Source organism: Balaenoptera physalus (assembly GCF_965194825.1).
Source record: "Balaenoptera physalus genome assembly, chromosome: 11".
NCBI classification, from domain to species: Eukaryota; Metazoa; Chordata; class Mammalia; order Artiodactyla; family Balaenopteridae; genus Balaenoptera; species Balaenoptera physalus.
This window is the reverse complement of record NC_138896.1, coordinates 40892321-40911363: the sequence shown is the minus strand read 5'-3', so window position 1 is coordinate 40911363 and position 19043 is coordinate 40892321. Positions and strand designations below refer to the sequence as shown.

Genomic DNA, 19043 nt, shown 5'->3' with positions numbered 1-19043 from the left:
AGGACAGGGGGCTTAGGGGGGGCCCCTCACCAGCCTGGGGGAAGCAGGGAAGGCATCCTGGAAGAAGTGACCTATGCAGACCTGAAGGAGAAGGAGGGTCGTCCAGGTTTGGTTCAGGGGAGGGTGGTGAGAAGAGCACATGCAAAGGCCCAGAGGCAGCCGGGGTGGAGGTGGGGGGCGGGGAGGTGGAGGCACTCAGGGTGGCTGGAGCAGGCAGGGAGTGGGGAGCGATGACACATGAGGCTGGGGGGTGGGAGGGGGTGGGGAGGTGGGCCTCACAGTTCTCTGTCCTCAGCTTCTCGGGAGGCCCTCAAGGGCTTGATGCCGGGAGTGGGGGTGGGGAGCCGGGCCCCGGTGTGTGTTTACAGGGCTCGCTCTGCTTTGAGGAGAGCGGACTGGGGAGGAGTGGATCACAGGTGGGCAGGCAGGTGATGAGGCCCCCGGTGCTGTCCTCCAGGTGAGTCCCAGCCTGGTGCGGAGAGCAGGCAGCGGGGTGGAAGGGAGCAGGCAGATCCCTGAGGTGTTGAGAAGGCAGGCTTGACAAGGTCTGGTGACGAGTGAGAGATGGGGTGGGGTGGGGACAAAGGGCAGAGACTCAGCAAGGGACAGGCTTCAGGTCTAAGTGACCCTGGGCCAAGTATTAGGAAGGTCTGACGTCCGCCCTTCAGGTGACTCCAGCTACCCTGCACTTCTGGCCGCCGTTCCTCCGGGCGCTGCGCAGCCCACTTGCCCTGACCCCAGCCTGTCCCTTCGGGGCTTCCCCATCTGGCCGCCGTTCCTCTGGGCGCTGCGCAGCCCACTTGCCCTGACCCCAGCCTGTCCCTTCGGGGCTTCTCCATGCGTGGGCGCTTGGCCTTCAGAGGCTCCGCAGCAGCCTTGGGGCTAGAGGCTCTGCCCGGCCCTCTGCCAGCTTCCCCCTGGGGGCGTCCGGCCTCTCTCTGACTCTGGGCCGCATCCCCCAGGGTCCCCTCCCCCACCCCCTGGTCTAACAAGGACCCCCGCCCGGCTTGCCCCGTCCCCTCCCTGAGCTTCCATGCGTCCGTGGAGCACGCACTTGCGGCAGCCTCTCCCTTGCTGCTCGCTCACGGAGCAGGTGAGCACAGAGAGGAGGCAGGACTAGAACGTGGTCTCCTGGTCCCTGTCGCAGAGGTGCCCTAGGTCACTGTCCACTCAGTGCCCACCGCACCCACTCTGGGGCCTGGCACAGCACGTGCTGCTCAATAGATGTATTATCGGCAAAAGAAGGGGCCTGGGGCTGGCCGCCCACAGCCCAGCTGCCCTTCCTGTGGCCAGCCTCCTTTCCCGTTCCCACCACAGGTCCTCTCCCTGACAGGGCAGGACAGGACAGGGATTCCCAGGGTGCTCTGAGGCCTGGTTTAAAGTGGAGCGAGGATCCCATGCACCCCCACTTGCTGCCCGGCCCAGGCCGGCGGATCCCATTTCACTAGGGAAAGCAGACGGTCAGGCTGCCTCTTGAGCCTCCAGCGTGCTTGGCCCCCCACTGCCCAGCTATGCTCCGGGCTCTGGTTACCTGGCCGTGACCTCCCTTCCTCCCAGCCCTCCCCCACTTCCCCTCTCCCTGCTGGCTGGACTCAGATCCCTGTTCTGGGAAACTTAGAGCTACCACAGGCTGAGCGGGAGGCCCTTAGCGGGGCAGAGGGGAAGGGACCTCCCCGCAAGATGGCTGGTGAGGGGCAGATGCTGGGTGGACCCAGGGCTTCAGGAGGGTCGCTTCACCTTCCAGTACCTGGTTTCTGTTTTTGTTTTGCTGTTGTAAAGAGCAAGATTCCACGCTGACTTCTCATTCACCCATTTATTTCACATTTTTGAGCCCCCAGTATGTGATCCGAAACACACAGCAGTAAACAAAAGCACCCATGATCTTGTCCTTTCTGTTACGCAATTGGATACGCTGCTCTATTTCTGTTTTCTGACTGCAGCCAAGTTCTCTCCATGGTCATTTTCCTGAAGCTTGGCTTCCCCTGCAAGATACCTGCTGTTCTGCCTTTTTCCAATGCCACCCTGTCTGGGACCCTGTGACACTGGGTCTGGCTCTTATCTCTCCTCCAGGAAATCAGCCCTGACCAGCAGCCAGGCTCTTCCGTGTACTGAACGTTCCAGACTAGCTCTTAGATGTCACCATTTGAAGGCAGAAAATGCCTGGGGCTCATAAGCATACTCCAACTATTTGGGGCCCATCCTCAAGGCAAAGGGGTGGGCTGGTCCCTCCCTGACCTGTCCCCCCCACAGACTCGACTGACCTTTTAGGACACCCCCACCCCAATCCCTGCACTGCTGCCTTCCCCACCAGTTCATCCAGCTCCACAACTTGTGGATTTCACATCCCAAACTGGTCCCCTTTGCTCCATCTCTGTGGCCACCACCCTGCTGTCTCTGGCACAATGGCTTCAGTAGCTCCTCGTGCCGTCCTCCCTTCTCCTCAACTCCCACAAGTCATTCTCTCCAGACTGATGTTTTGGAACAATTTGGGTCATGTCATTTACCTGCTTAATACTCTTCAGTGGCTCCTGGTCCTAAGAATAAAGTCCAAATGCCTCCCAGGGCCCAGCTCCCCAGCCCCATCTCGCCTCTGTGGTCCAACCACACCTTGCACAGGGCCTTTGCACCTGCTGTCCCGTCTGCCCAGGATGCCCTTCCTTCACCTCTCTGCCTGGTTAACTCCTCTTCTTCCTTCAGATGCCAGCTCAAGCATCACCTCCACCAGGAAGCCCTCCCTGACCTCTCCAACACCGTCACCCACCCAGTACCTTTCTTTAGAAGCACTTATCCCAGATGTGGTCTCACTCTTGTGTGATTATTTGCTCCTGTGTGTTTCCCTTCCTTGAGGACAGTGACTTGGCTCATTTTGTTTCACACTATGCCCTCAGCATGTAGCACAGTGCCAGCCTCCCAGTATGTGTTTGATGAATGAATGAATGCATGAACTCATTCTGGGTCTCTGGCTTTCACAGCTGGGGGTGCGTGGAGTCATGAGCCTTCAGGGATTTCCTCTTCTCTTCCTGGCCCCGGGCATGGAGTCCTCAGCCTGGTCACTGTGACATCCTTCCTTAGCAGCTCCCCTCATGACCCAGTTTCCTTGTTCTAGAGACAACAACAACCCTCTGTGTTCCAGGACATGTCACCACCCCCTTCCCACAGGGTAAACATCATGGCTGCCACAGATGCTGCTGAGCTGCCCAGGTTCCGGCAAAAGCCCCTCCTCCCTCTTGCTGCACCCAGGCTTGGCATGCTGCCCTCCCCTTCTTCCCCTTTCCCCTCCCTGATCGTGTGGGAGCCTCCAAGACAAGTGTGCAGACCGCCTCCTCCACCCACCGCCCCCGCTCTGTGTAAGGAGCCCCATTTTACAGGCCAGGATGCCGAGGCTCAGAGCAGAGGCACCCTCAGTTGCGTGATCCTCTCCACAGTGTCTCTCTGTCTCCCTCCTTTTCCTGCCTGTTGGTTAGTACCTGGGCTGTCTTGGCTTTTTCTATCTCTGGTTTTTCTTTTCTTCTCTTGTTACCTTTTCTGTTTCTGCTGACACTTCTTGTTCTCATTCTGCTGTGTTCAGGCCGTATGTGAGCGTAGTGTGAGTGTGCATGCGTGTGAGTGTGTGCATGTGTGTGTGCATGTGTGTACTTGTGTGTATGTATGAGTGTGTGAGTGTGCATGTGTGTATTTGTGTGTGCATGTGTGTGAGTGTGCATGCCGGCGGGTGCAGGTGAGCATCCAGATGTGGGTGTGTGAGCACGTCGATGGGGGGGAGCATGCTGGGCTGAACAGGTATGTCCGAATTAGTGGGCCTTTGGGATAGGCTTCTCTGGGGAGGGCAGGGGTATGGGATTCTGCCCAGAGACTTGGGCCCTGAGGGACATCACATAGGCCCTGGGTGCCCCAAAGGGAACCGTAGAGCAAGGTCCCAGGCATGAAGCCCCTCGGCTTCCTTTGTGGTTGACGTGTGGATCTCTCTCACCTGCCTCCCCAGTTCTCCCTGAGTCGTCCAGAGCCCCCCCGCTGGGCCCTCTGGGATTTGGCCGCCTCCTCCGTCAGCTGTCAGCTGCCACTCCCTGCCTAGAAAGCCCAGGATAGAGCACACGCTGAGAAAGGTCACCGGTCACTGGCAGCTTCTCGCTGTCAGAGGAGGCTGGGCAGCTGGTGACTCCCCCTGGATTGAGTCTGTGCTGGCCTGACTGAGCCCCTCGACCCCACCTGGGACCTTGTAGCCTGGATCCCATCCCGGGCTCTGCATCAGAGGCTGCCGGGGCTTCTGTTGGGCTCCCAGATGGCTGATGAGCTATGACCCCTGGGGGCGGAGGGCCCCAGGCCATGGCAGCCACTCCACTTCCTCAGCCTCCACTTGACCCAGGGAACCCTGGAATCTGAGGAGACTGCACACAGGAGGGTAGGTGTTAAACCCTCTGTCAGTCGGCTGGGCTCCCTTGACCAGCACACAGCAGGTGTGTCACCTGCCAGTCCTGGGAGTAATGTCAGGGGGAGGGGAGAGCGTTGAGGGAGCCACCAGCACGGCCACCACTCAGCAGGGGCAGGGAGCAGTCGGTGGGCACCCGCTCTTCACACGCACACGTTACCTCATTTGACCCTCACATCCAATGTGAGGTTGGGGCCATTATTAACCGCAGTTTACAGCTGAGAAACAGAGGCCCAGAGAGGCCTCATGGCACACAGCTGGTAAGTGGTAGAGCTGGAGTCCCCCGCTCTCAACCGCTATATTACTCACCAGGCAGCCCCACAATCACACACTGGTGGTGCAGGAACTCATCCCCCGTCGGTGGGGGGATGCCCGGGGTGATCCCCCCACTTCCCCAGCCAAGCCCAGAGCCAGGTCTGGGCTGGGGAAGTGGAAGGAGGGAGCTGTCATCCAGTCCCCCCATGGGGACACAGGGAGGGGACCTGGCACAGGGCTGGTTACGTCCCCAGCTCACATCTGGCTGGGGCTCGGTGAGGACGCCTTCCCCAGACAGTGCTCAAGGGGGTGGATTCTTGTGGGCTGTTAATCCGAGCAAGAGCCAATGGGTGGCACTGAGAACCCAGTTACACGTCAGGACCGCAGCATCTGCCTCCTTTGCCCCTTAACTTTTATGAGGTCTCCCCGGTGGCTGACATCAAAGGCCGTCAGAGGAAGGACCCTGCCCTGCCCTGCCCTGCCCTGAAGCCCGGAGACTTTGCCACCGTTTCTAGGGTGGAGGACTGCCCTCTTGGAGGGCACAGGCTGCCACCTCCTTTCTGGGCATGAGGGGAGGGGCACTGGGGGGCAGCCTGCCCCAGAGCAGCTCCCCGGGAGGTGAACCCACCATTTGTGCCTTTAGTTTTCACAACTTTGCTGGTTCCGCTGGTCAGAGCAATGCTTTACAGAAAGAAATGAACTCTCAGAACATCTGAGCTGGTGGGACCCTCAGAGGCCACCGGCAACAATCTTTTCATTTTACAGGAGAGGAGAGACAAAGCGAGGCTGCAGAGAGATGAAAGGACTTGCCCAGAGTCACACAGCAGCCAATGGAGGAGCCAGACTTGAACCCTCGGCCCGCGCTGCACGCGATGGGGGACTGGTGAAGAGTGTGGACTGAGATGTGGACACACCTCGGTTCGGAGTTCCAGCTCTGCCATTTCCTGGTGATGTGATCTTGGACAAGCATCTTAACCTCACCGAGCCTCAGTTTTCTCATCTGTGAAGTGGGGATAATTTTCTTAGGGTTATTGTGACATTGCAATGACATAGTACAAGTAAAAAAATGTTTAGCACAGTGTTTGACAAAAGGCCCCCCCAAAATGTTGACTATTATTATTATTATAAATGCCAGCAAGTCCTCGTGTGAACTGAGCCTCAGTTGGGGAGGGGAACCACAGTGGTCACACTTTCCAACCCTGAATTCAGACTCATGCCCTGACATGGTTATATGGGGACAGTGGCCCAGAATAGTTGAATCTTAGGCTGTCCCCCCAATGCAGGACCCATGGGTACCACAGAGGCACATATGAGGTGCTGTGGGAGTGTAAGGAGGGGGAGATTAGTCGTCTTGCCATGGTGGGGTGCACTTCAAGGCATCCAAGCTGGACCTTGACCTTGAAGGGTGCATAGGAGTCCCGAGGCAGAGAAGTGAATGAAGGAAACAACAAGGGGAAGAGCGTCCACGGAGGCTCGGAGGCCTAGAAGAGCGTGGCGTTCCCAGAAGCCTTCAGAGTGGCTGGAGTGGGAGTGGGGGCAGTGAAGAGAGGACCCTTCGTCTCTCCCCACTTTGAGGGATGTTGCATTTTGACTGTGAAGCCAGGACCATAGTTCCTGGCAAGGGCAACCCTTCATAGCTCACACGAACTTCTGTCATTTCGCAGATAAGGAGCCAGAGGCCCGCCGAGGGGGTGGCCTCCTGGGGACCCGCAGCTGGGTGGGTAGAGCCAGGTGGGGGCCCAGATCCACCCGCTCTCAGGCCAGGGATTGACTTGCAGACGTGGGTGGTGGGAGCTGGGGAAGATTTACTTGGAGAACTGGGATGCACAGGGCGATGGTGAGGGGCTTGCAGGAAGGGCCAGGCTGGGCCTGTAAGAGTGATGGGCAGGGGTGACAGCCGGGGGGCGACTGACACACATTATTTACGGCTGTTTCTCCGCGAGTCCTTCAGGGCCGCAAAGGTAATTGAATAAGTGAGCATGAGCAAACGTGGGCGATCATTTAATTGTGGCAGAAAATGAAGTTGGTTGCAGCTGGGGGCTGCCAGCCCATTGCCGCTGGCCCTGGTTTCTGCTGAGCTGGGCAAGCGGGGCTGGAGCAGCCATCCATCCTTGGCCTGCCCCCATCTGTCCCTGGGCAGCTGACCCCATGCCAGCAGGGCCCAGGGAGGCTGGTGGTCAGGGAGTTTGTTCTTTGGGCAGCCGCTCCCCAGGCCCGCTTCTCTGCCCTGGGAAGGCCCTGGAGGCTGCTACAGACAGTGAGGGGCCTGGGAGGACCCAGGAGGGCAGGTTGAATGCCTGGGGCCTGGTGGCAAGAACAGGGGTTCAAATCATGATAGTTTCACAGCAATGTCAGCAGACACGTGTAAGGCCCTTGTTAAGTGCCAGGCACTGTTCAAACCACTAATTTTTATCAACTCCGGTTAATCCTCCCATCACCCTATGAGGGAAGTGCTATTGTTATGCCCAAATTGCACAGGTAAGGAAACTGAAGCTCTGGCTCCTGACTCCTGGCCCTGGATTGAGAAGCTCTGAGATTCTGGGGGGCCCGATGGGGGGCTACAGCAGTGATCAGGTGAGATGTAGCAGGGGCCTGGCCACGAGGATCCCACAGGGCCCTGTAAGCTTTCTCTCCCTCACCTCTTGCCCTATTTCAGCCTGGCTAGCCACCCCCTGCCTGCCCCTCTGGGCAAGACCAGGGCGGAAGACTGGACCCCAGGTTCTGAGGCAGGAGGAGGCCCTTGTAAGCCTGGGCCAGCTCATCCCCAAAGCTCTGGCCCTCTGGGCTTTGTTCCTCTGGTGTCCTTTCCAGCCCTTCTGAGGAAGCAGAGAAAATTAGGCCTGAAATGTGAGAAGCCAGTTCACCTTCCCCAGTGGCGGTGGCAGCAGGGCAGCCACAGTGGCCCCTGGGCGATGCCATGAAGGGCAGCCCAGCTGACTGGGGGGCCAGAGCAGGGCTGGGGGCTGGGCTAGACCAGGTGGGTCCCTGCGTTTTATCTGACAACCCTACCTGCTTCTGGCCCCAGTCTTCCCCTCCATTCCCCTCCACTCCCACGCTGGCACTGGCCCTCATGTCTCATGTGGAGGGCATCCCCATCCTCTCTGTACACCCGGCCTTCTTGGGGCACAGCCGTCCTCACGCCTCCACCCAGGCTGCGGCAGGGCCGAGCAGTGGGGCAGGGCCGATTGTCCGCCTTGCACTGGATCTCCCCGCCGCCCTGCCTGTGCCTGGAGCTTGGCTGCCCAGATAGCCTTGACCGGCCACCCCGTCCAGCCTCCTCTCACGCCTTCTCTGTCCTCCCCGCTGGTGCAGGTGGCGTGCTCGACGTGGCAGCCGAATTCCCATAGCCTGTTGGCTGCATGGCCGCCTGCAGAATCCGTTCCATTCTGAGTTCTGGTGCAGGGATTTGTCTGTCTGCTTTGCCCTCCCTCCAACCTGCATCCTCCACCCCATGGGGCTGTGAGGTTTTTGAGAGTAGAGGGTCATGTCTCTTTGCCTTTCATTCATTCGTTTATCCAGGTGGCACCTGCTACATACCAGGCATTGTGCTGGGTCTCAGGGGGTTTACAAAAACGAATCAAAGATGCCTTTGCAGTTGGTCCACATGGTGGAGTGAACACTAGGTCCACAATCCCTACTAAGTGATAGCAAAGGGGTCAAAAGAGGGAGCCACAAGGACAGAGAGGATGAACCAGGAGAGGGCTGTAGGGGAGAGAATCAGTTTTGGGAGATGGAAAGAGACAAACGAGTGGTAACCAACTAATGTCCAGCTTTCTCCACTTTGGGGAAGGCCCGCAGTCAAGGGATTCAACAAGGAACAGGGCGGGGGGGGGGGCCTCTGAAACGAGGCAGCTTATACACCTGATGCAGGAGGATGGGCTGAAAGCTGAGGAGTGGCAAGACCACATCCCCTCCCCAGCTGGGCTCCAGGGGCTGGCGATGTCCTACTTCTAGATCCGGGGTCTGGACCAGGCCTTGCCTGCAGGGTCAAGGCTCCCACAGACAGAACAAGGGAGAGGGAATACAAGGAGGCCCAATGACTCAAAGCCAAATCCAGAAGAAGCAATCATCATTTTCACATGCATTCCAGTGACAAGCTCTTGTTCCATGCCACTCAACTGTGAAGGAAGGCAAGAAACACAGCCCAGCCAGGTAGCCCCTCTAGCACGTGGAAGGAGGGAAAGCAGATCTTGGTGGCTGCCAGCAGTCTGCCACAAAGGGGTCAAAAAATCTAATTCCCATGCAGCCTGAGTCAGAAAGCTCTTAAAAGATGACCTCCACCAAAATGAGGAAAGAAACCAAGAAAGAGAGCAACCCAGCACCTGGCAAGCAGGGAATCTAATGTTGGAAGGTGGTGGAGGGGAGGCCCAGGACCTCAAGGTTCTGCAGGCCTGGAGAGCCTTGCAGGTCAGATTACCAAAGGGAGGTGACCACCTTGAGAGGAGATGTTTCTTTTGTTTGTTTGTTTTGTTTTGTTTTGTTTTTTTCTGTGCTGCATGGCTTTCAGGATCTTACTTCCCTGACCAGGAATTGAACCCAGGCCCCGGCAGTGAAAGTGCAGAGTCCTAACCACTGGACCGCCAGGGAATTCCCCTGAGAGGAGGTTTAAAGTCTGGTCAGAGAGTCTGGCATAGATTGATGACAGTTACACAGAAATCTCAAGGAGCAAACAAACAAAAAGCCTCAAAAGGCAACTTACTAACTTCAGGAAACAAAAAGTTTCCGAGGAGAGAAAATGTAATCCTGAGGCACTATAGGACTCAGATTCAATCATATTTACATGTTGTGACAGGAATGTAAACAGGAGATGCTGATTTAATAAAAATGGTAATAGAAGTATGAGGCAGGAGGGGGAGGGGAAATGGCAATAGATTAGTTAAATCTTAATGGGAAGTAAAATTCTAATCTACAGTAAGAAATCAATAGAGGGACTTCCCTGGTGGTGCAGTGGTTAAGAATCCGCCTGCCAATGCAGGGGACATGGGTTCGAGCCCTGGTCTGGGAAGATCCCACATGCTGTGGAGCAACTAAGCCCATGCGCCACAACTACTGAGCCTGCGCGTGAGCCACAACTACTGAGCCTGCTTGCCACAACTACTGAAGCCCGTGCACCTAGAGCCTGTGCTCCCCAATGAGAGAAGCCACCACAATGAGAAGCCCATGCACCGCAATGAAGACCCAACGCAGCCAAAAATAAAAAAGTAAACAAATAAACAAATAAATAAATAAATAAAAGATATCAATAGATAAAACCTAAAATAGAAAAATCACGGACTTCCCTGGTGGCGCAGTGGTTAAGAATCTGCCTGTCAATGCAGGGGACACGGATTCGAGCCCTGGTCCGGGAAGATCCCACATGCCACGGAGCAACTAAGCCCGTGTGCCACAACTACTGAGCCTGCGCTCTAGAGCCTGCGAGCCACAACTACTGAGCCTGTGTGTCACAAATACTGAAGCCTGTGTGCCTAGAGCCCGTGCTCCGCAACAAGAGAAGCCACCGCAATGAGAAGCCCGCACACCACAATGAAGAGTAGCCCCCGCTCGCCGCAACCAGACAAAGCCCGCGTGCAGCAACGAGGACCCAACGCAGCCAAAAATAAAATAAATAAATAAATAAATAAATAAATAAATAAATAAATAAATAAATAAAAAAGAAAAATCACAAATTTGTAGTATCTGCATATTGTGTAGAAATGAGACAGAAGCAGAAGAAAATGGCCAACAAAGGTGAAAGTAGGCCTGGGGGCGGGGCAGGGGTAGCTTTCTTCATCAGCCATGAAATACTATTTGATTTTTACAATTATGTCCATGTGTTACTTTGATAAAAGTTAAACTTACTTAAAAAGGAGGGGAGGGTGTTTTGCCACAATAAGAAAAAAAAGAAAAGGAAAGGAAAGGAAGAGGCCCCCCGGCATAACGACCTAATGCACTAAGGTGGACCCCCTTGCTCAGCTGAGGCCCGCAGGTGGATCCGGGCAGCTGGGCGGGGCTGTGGATGCAGAGAGCAAGGACACGTGAGGTCCCAGGCTGATGTCAACGTGAGAAGCTAATCCTAGCTAATGGGTTAATCTCTCCGCCTCTCAGATGTCACAAGGGCCTTCAGCAGCTTTCTGCATACGCTCCAAAAATATTCACTGGCTGTAACCAGTGACCCTAAATCAGAAAGCAACTCCTGTGGGATGCAGCTCAGGGCAGCTACCCTGGAGAGGTGTTGGGAGGGGAAGGTAGAGACCATTCCATCCTTGCCTTCCCTGGAGGGTCATCTGGGCCCAGAGTCTTCTCTGTTCTGTATTCCATGTCACACACAGGAGCTGGAGGGTGAGAGCTGGGGGTGGGAGCATGTCTGCACATGTCGTTTCTCATACACGCACAGGTGTGCACAAGAGCCCACGGATGTGCGGACGTGCGCACATGTGAATGGTGTCTGGTTGGAAGGCTGCGAGTCTGTTCTGTCTGTTCTCACTCCCTGAACCCAGGAGCAGCACTGGGAGGCTTAGCTTCCCTCCCCTGCAGGTGTCTTTAGAGCTGGCCCTCGCCCAATGCTGTGTAGGCAGGAAGTAAATCCTGAGAAACCCACTCCCCTGCTCTCTCCCTTGGCCTCCTCATGTTTTTTCTTCTCCAGGATGCTATGCATTCTCTCTCTTCTTTCCTTTGACAAACATACTCTTAGGTGAGGCTCTGATGGGTTTGCATTTTTAAAAAGGACACAGTGTTAAGCTAAAGGAATGAATTTTTAATGGTGGAATTTTAGGCCTTTTCCTTTTAGGAGAGGTTTTATTTGTCTTGGCTTTGGTTTGGTTTTGCCAGGGAAGCTTCCCTGTGTCCCTGGAGCCACCCTGAAGCCCCAGGCTCCCTCTTGGATGCTGCTGGACAGGTCATTCTCCCCACGAGTTACCAGAGTATTCCCTGGGGTGGGGGTCATTAGCTTCCTCTGGCTCCAAATGGGCCCCCAGCCAGGGAGGGTCTGCTCTCTGATCCTCTGCTCCACCTTCAGCCCGCCCCTTTCCCTCCTGCTCTGCCCTGGTACACCCTCCCCAGAGGGAGGTGAGGGGCGCTCTGGGGGCCAGGAGTGACCTGCATGCCCTCCCGAGGGGCGGGGGCTGGGCAGAGGGCACGGCAGCCACCTCTGAGTCTGGTTGACAGCTGTGACACCTGGGCCTGGCTCCCTTACCTCAGTCTGGGGCGGCAGCTGCCTTCTCTAAGGGGGAGGCCTCAGCGGAGCCAGTGAAGGAATGAATCCCTCACACACCCTCAGCCCCCAACAGCCCACCCGGGGGCTCTGTGCACCAGAGCGGGCTGCAGGGGATGTATTGGGCTCCCCCTCCCTGCCCACTCTCAGAGCAGCCCAATCGCGGGCTGGAGGTCAGGAGGGGAGACGTGCCATCTTTGGGTACGTGGCTGAGTCCCTGCTCCTCCCTGGACCTGGTTTCCTCATCCTCGGTCTCCTCATCCTCATTCTCCTGGCCCCGGGAGGCCCCCAGTGGAGCTGAGGGAGGGCTCGACGCTGGGGGCGGGCATGATGGATCCTGGCAGCCCCCACTGTGGAGATCAGAACAGATGGCGGGGTCAGCTACCCGAGTGACCCTTCTGGTGGCTGTACCCAGAGCTTCGTCTCCTGGGGTGCCAGCATCACTGTTCTGGTCTCCCCAGTCTGCCCAGAGCCCCCTAAGGTCCACTGTGTGTTCAGCCACAGGGCTCCTTATGGGAAACCTTAGAGCCCTCCTTTTCCCATCACCCCTGCCCAGACCACTGGGTGTCAGGACTCTGGCCTGACCTGCCGGACAAGCCTCAGCCTGGGCCAGAAGCAAGGCCGCCTGACTCGGGTATCACTGCTGTCCCCACAGCTAGTGGAGACGTTAGTGGTGACCTCCCTTACTCCTGCTGTGCTGCTGACCCCTGCTGGCCATCCTCACACACCTGGGAGGCCTCCCCTCCCTGCACAGGCATCAAGTGCAGGGTTTGAACACTTCCCGGGACGGGGGGCTCATCACCCCAGGCAGCAGCCTGCTCCAGGCAGAGATGCTTCTGCTTCTTGGACAAGTTCTTTGTAATGAGCTGAAGTCTGAATACTGGTTAATTCCATCTGTTTATACATTTTCATCATCCTCATCATTATCGATACTGTCTATGCACCAGGCACATTGCAAAATGTCAGTTAATCCTTTCAACACCTGTGAAGTTGGTGTCTATATCATCCCCATTATATAGGTGGGAAACCTGAGGTCCAGAGGATGTGTGTCACCTAAGTATGTCACACAGCCAGGAAGTCACAGAACCTGGGCTTCCAATCCAGAGCCCAGGCCCTTGCCAGCTAGGGATGTGCCCATCCCGCCCCCACTGTCCGCTTGGCCCCTCTCTCCAGCTTGTTCTTACTTCTCTGCCAGGCGCTGCTACCCCACATAAACTCACACCTTCTCCCCCAGACCCTGCAGCTGGATTAACTCCTCTTCCAGGAAGTCCTCCCAAGACAGACAAGGGGTATGGAGGGAGCCCTCTTCCCCAGGTATCTTCTAACAGTGAGAGGAGGAGAGGTGTCACATTCAGGAGGATTCCCATGGATCAAAAACCTTGGTTAAGCTTTAACCAAGAGCTTCCCTAGTGTCATGCCATCTCATGTAGGGCAAGACCTTCAAACTCATCTAGTTCCATCCATCTATTCCATGCTAGCATCTCTGTTGAATGCCCGTGCAGCCTCTGCTTACATACCTCCAGTGATGGGGGGCTCATTACCTATCAAGGCAGCCCAAGGCTCAAAATAGCACGGGCCTTCCTTCTCCTACAGAGCCGAGGTTTGTATCCTTGAGGCTTCTGCTCACAAGGCCCAGTCCTGCCCCTCAGGGGTCATCAGAACTAGCCTAACCTTTCCCTTATGATGTTTGGAGCAAGGGACCATCTTCCTGCTGAATCTTCTCCCAGTCACAGCCAAGAGAGGGGGCCAGTAAGAGACCCCTCAGAGAAACTGGGAGGTGCTGGCCAGACAGGAGAAAGACATTTCACTCCCAATCCTCAGCTGAGCTGCCAAAACCCTGAGCCTGGCCCTGTCAGCTTTGGGGTGCAGGGTGGAGAGAGTTCTTGGAAGAAGTGACCTGAGTCTGCCCCCACCCCTGCTTTGACCACTTTGGGAAGTCCCAGGCCTATCTCTTGCTGGGACATATTTAAAGGGAGAGGCTGCCTTGGGGGGCCCTGGCCATAGGAAAGGAGAGACAGGCATGGGGGCCTGATTACCAGGTGGATAGCATGGAGGGCAGTCGGGCCTGAGCTGCCTGAAAGGTACCCGCCCAACGGGACGTCCTGACCACACGGAGCTTCACACTCAGGTGCTCTGACTCACAGTCCCCGCTAACCTCCTCAAACCTGGGTGCTATACCTTTATTGATGCAGCCACAGACCGACCTCCCCATTGCGTCCCATAGGACTGACCATGATCCCTAAGCCCCCAGTCCCCTGCTGGAGCTCAGCCCCGGCCCCCTCCCCCTCCCCAGGTCTGCACAGTCAGGTCTGTGGCCCTGAGTGCAGGCATCTCATTGCCTTCCTCCTGTGACCCACTATTCCTCCCCCATTCCTTCGCTCATGGAGGCAGGGCACAAATAAATAAATAAAACAAAATAAACATATTTGTCCCTGTTAAGTTCCATCTCGTTAGATCCACCCCATCGCTCCGGACTGTCAGCTTCCCTTTAGATCCCAGCTCTGTCATCTGGTCTATTTGCCATCGTCCCCCCCAGCTGTGTGGCATCTGCAAATTTGATAAAATACATGGAGCGTGTTTATCCCAGATGAAGCCCCCTCCCCCCACTGGGTGGCTGGAGCACAGCTGTGCGTACACGCCTGTACACACACACACACACACACACACACACACACACACACACACACACACGCTTCCCTCTGTCTGGGCCCTGTCAGCCCTGTCCAGCCACCTTCAAGATCCTGTTGGGGAACTGGGCACCTGTGCCCCACAGAGGGCAGCCACTCACTGTGCACGTGTCCCTGTGGGGGATGGGACACTCTGGGGACATCCACACCTTCTCACTCCACTGGCCACTGTTTAAACAGCCTCTGACCTGGCCACGCCCTATCAGCCTCTTCCACCAAGCTCAGGGCAAGGCTGGCCAGCCAGCCTGGGTCTCGGCTCTCCGGGACGGCTGTGTGGTCCTCCCTCCCCTGCTAATCAGGCAGCACGTCCTCCTCTAGGTTGTGGCTCTCAGTGTAGAGCCAGCCCGACTGCCTGGGGTGAGGACTCCTTCTCCCATGCGCCTGTTGTGCACGTCTCTCTGATCCTTCTCTTCAGGGGACCCCAGACCTTGTCTCTGAAGTAATTGCATAGCAGGGGTAGCCAGCTCAGAAAGAGCCAGATCCTCACTACAGAGCCTGCCAGACACTGCTTTAGCAGAACGAAAATAATCCCAGGGCCTAAACTGATCTTCCAGAATCTTCTAGTCCATTCCCAGCCTCCAGGGTGTAGAGGACTCAGGCAGGTTCCTCCTCCTCCCCTACTGCAATACCAGGCGTTTGTTCTTCCCTCTGGGCAGGTGGCAAAAGTTAGTCGCCTGTATCTGTCAGCTGATGTTAGTAACAAACACCCCCAGATTCTGGGTGGCTTATGCCAACATACGGTGATTTCTCACACTACTGCACTGTGGGTCCGCTGGGGATTCCGGTCCAAGCTGTCGTTGCTCCAGGACCCAGGCTGCAGAGGCAGCCCCAGCGGCGGCACCACCGCAGAGGAAATGAGGCAGATCGGTACCAGCTCTCGAAGCATCTGCCTCCTAGGGCCATTGCCACTTCCATTTCATTGGCTAAAGCAAGTCACATGGCCAGGCCCAATTTTCAAGAGAGTAGGGAAGTGTGATCTTTTCTTGTGGCAGGAATTTTGGCAAATGGCCTCAGTGACACCTCTGCATACTAGCCGTTCCTGTCCCTCAGAGTCACTGGAGTTCCCACCGTACCACGTGGATGCTGGTTCTCTGAGTCCAGCGTGGAGTGCTCGTACACCTCCCTCCCTATGGTCTGTGTGCCCAGGATTTGGCCCTTGTCTCTCACATTTCTGCTCTACAGTGCGTGTATTTTCTCTCCTCTTCCGGTCTCAGTGCTCCACCCCTTCCTTTGAGAGGCCCTCCTCCCACCTCCTACCTTCAGTACAGGATGCGCCCTGGCCCAGGGGAGGCCCAGGTTCAGTTCTGAGCAGCCTCTGCTTCCATCCCCAGTGATTGGCTGGGAGGCGGGCCCCCACTCATGTCCATCTGAGCCCTTCCCGTCTCTCCTTCCCTTCGATGTCCTCAGAGCGGTAGTAGCCAGGTGGAGGAGACCTCTGAGAACATGTGGCCGCACCCAGGCCCTGATGCTTCCCCTGCACCTGGATGGAGCTGCTCTGAGACCGGCCCACCCCTGCCTCTCAGGGGACTGGCTTACCTGAGCCAATGCTTGCACCTTGTGCTGAAGTTTGTCTGTGTTTCTGTCACTTCTAACTGTAACACACACTCCTGGAGCTCTTGTCCATACCTGTATCTGTTCTATCACAAGCAACAAACCACCCGAAACTTAGTGATTTTGTGTGATAAAATTTCATAGAAACACACACGAAGCGCATGTCAAACTGGTGAGACCTAAATAAGGTCTGTGCCTGAGTTAATAGTATTGTATCAAGGTCAGTTTCCTGGTTTTGACAATGTACCACGGTTCTGTGGGGTCATTAGAGGAATTGGGTGAAGGGTACAGGAGAAATCTCTGTACTATTAAAGCATCTTTTCTGGAGTCAAAATATTTCAAATGAAGAAGTTACAATAATCATACAGACTTAGTAGCTTAAGACAACACCAGGCATTTACTCCTGATCCACTGATGTGCCAGAAGCTTCTGGATTTTCCCCTGGGGTCTGGTCCAACCTCCTTACTTGGGATGCGGGGATGGAGGCTGGAGAGGGGAAGGGGGTCAGCCACACGGAGAGGGTCATGGGTTTAGGGGCAGAGCTGGACTCCCAACCCAGGGCTCACCCCACGTTACCCCAGGGAAGCCCCAACCCCATGCAGGGCCGCTTCACCAGTCTGGCATCGCTGCTTGGGATTCTGCTTTGCACATGCTGGTGTTTGCAATCAGAAAGTTCAGCGGCCCTTCCAGTGTGCTTAAATTAGTCCCCATGAAAACCAAATCATTTCATTTGCAGAGAAGGGCTTAATTGCAAGGGGAATGAGGCAAAGGGAATTCTGTTGCCTGTTTTCATTGAAGAAAATTACTGTACTTTCCCCTGTCTCCTTACTAAACAGAAGCAGCTTAGAAATCGGGCTGTAATCACCAGTGATACCTCTCCTACCCTGTCTTCTCAGAGCCTGCTCAGTAATTCCCCACTCCTGAGACCCTGCTCTGAGCTGTTCTTGTCCGTCTGCCTGGCCTGAGCAGCCGGTTCCGGCCCTGGTGCTGGGTAGCACCTCCCCAGTTTGGCTGGAGTCTCACCTCACCCCTGCGATGTTGACAGGATCGCCCGAGATGTCACAGGGGCCTCAGCCAGGGACCGGCCCACACTTTTGGCAGGAAGAAACATCTCATCACTTTCTTTCGAAAACACATGAAATCTGCTCCAAGCCCCCACTCACCAGGGCTGCAGAGAAGTCACATTTCGGACGAAGGGCATCCCCAATCAATATCTTACACAAATCCTGGGGCTTGTCTGCTTTGGTGCCTGGCAAAAGGTAGGGGACCTGGACCATCTTCACCACAGCTCCTTCTGTCCTAGGTTGCTGTGGACTGGCAGGTCCTCGGGGCTCTGTTGGGTGTCCCCCAGGAGGAACTCCAGCAAACAGACCCCCTCCTGTCTGGGGAGGCTGGTTCCCTCTCTGCTTCTCTGCCCAAGAACCCCACCCTGGCTCTGATAGTCCAGCCCGATTCCCACTGTGGCCAGTGTTTCCCTGGAGAGGGGCTATGGACCCTTCAGGGAGCCAGGTAACAGGCTGGTAACCTGCAGGGGGCAGGTGCATGAAGAAGTAAAATATGTAGCACGTCTAGTGTTAAGAGAGAAATACAGGAGGACTGGGCCCTAGAGGGTGTGCAGGGTGGGGGGCAGCTACAACTCCCCACGGGGATGGTGGTCTGGAGGAGGGAGTGAGCCACGTGTAGATTGGGGGTGGGGGGATCACCAGGGTGGGTGGAACAGCTAGCACAGAGGCTCAGAGGCAGGAGTGGGCCTGGTCAGGGCGAGGGCGGCAAGGTGTGTGGCCCGAGTTGGGGGAGAGCGAGAGGGCAGGTCAGAGGAGCCTCCCAGAGCCTCTGTGAGGCCCTGGCTGTTTGTCTGGAATGAGGTGGTTCTATTCTGTTCCGGCAAACCCACAGCAGCACAACAGATCTGAGAGCGGCCTCCTCTTCCTTTCCTTGGAGAAGGGAAGAGAGTTGGGCTGTCTGGGTTCAAACCCCGGCTCCATTACCTTCCTGACCTCGCCACGCCTCAGTTCTGCCCCCCACCCCCACCAGGAGGGGGTAACAACAGCACCTATGGCATGGGGGCATCCTGAGGCTTCAGTGGGCTACCGTGAGCACGCTATAATGCTATCCTGTGTTGACTAATTTTATCATGTCTTTTTTTTTAATTTAAAAAAAAAAATTTTTTTTGGCCGTGCCACGCAGCATATGAAATCCTAATTCCCTGACCAGGGATCGAACCTGCGCCCCCTGCATTGGACGCGCAGAGTTCCAACCACTGGACTACCGGGGAAGTCCCTATCATGCCCTTCTTAGTAACTTCCCCTGCTACAGGGATAAGTTGATCGGCCTGAGGTCCCTGCCAATAAAGGGCAGAGCTGGTCCTGAGGATGCCGTGTCCCCACCCCCACCCCCTGGAAACACAGCAGCACCAGGCAGCATCGTGCCCCCCACTCACCCCTCTGCCTCTCTTTTCCCGGGCGCATCATGGGACCCTCTGTCCAGGTTCTCTTCTTCTCTCTTGAGCTTTCTCTGGGGATGGGGGTGCAGAAGCTGGCCTGGCTGCCCAAGGAGGGCTGTTTTGGAGCAGTTGGGTTGACTTCCTGCGTAACTGCTCCCCTGGTCCCTCCCTTTGGGGGCGGCTGACAGGATAATGGATTTGAGTCCACACACCTGCCTCAACGAAAGGATTTCTTTTTTTTTTTGAGGCTCAAAGTCAACGGTGTATTAATTAAGGGGGAACAGCTGCTACCGCAGTTCTTATGATAAGTCAGTGACAAATGGTCGTGTTTACCTTTTTCCCAAGCAGAGACTCTGGAAGGTGGCCTGGAGCTCCTGGGTGGACGTCCACGGGCGAGATTTGTGGGGTATACATCTCCCTCCCTCAGCCCTCAAGCTTCTTTATTGGTGCCCCCCGAGTCCGAGAGGGCCGTTTGTCACCGAGGAAGACAGG

At 56.1% G+C, this 19043-nt stretch overlaps 1 long non-coding RNA gene across 1 annotated transcript; it reads left to right on the top strand.

Moving 5' to 3' along the window:
- The first annotated feature begins 1530 nt into the window (after window positions 1-1530).
- Window positions 1531-5832, top strand: LOC309638758. The gene is made up of 2 exons (XR_014251258.1): window positions 1531-3459; window positions 5447-5832. It is a non-coding gene; the product is annotated as an uncharacterized lncRNA (long non-coding RNA).
- The last annotated feature ends 13211 nt before the right edge of the window (window positions 5833-19043 follow it).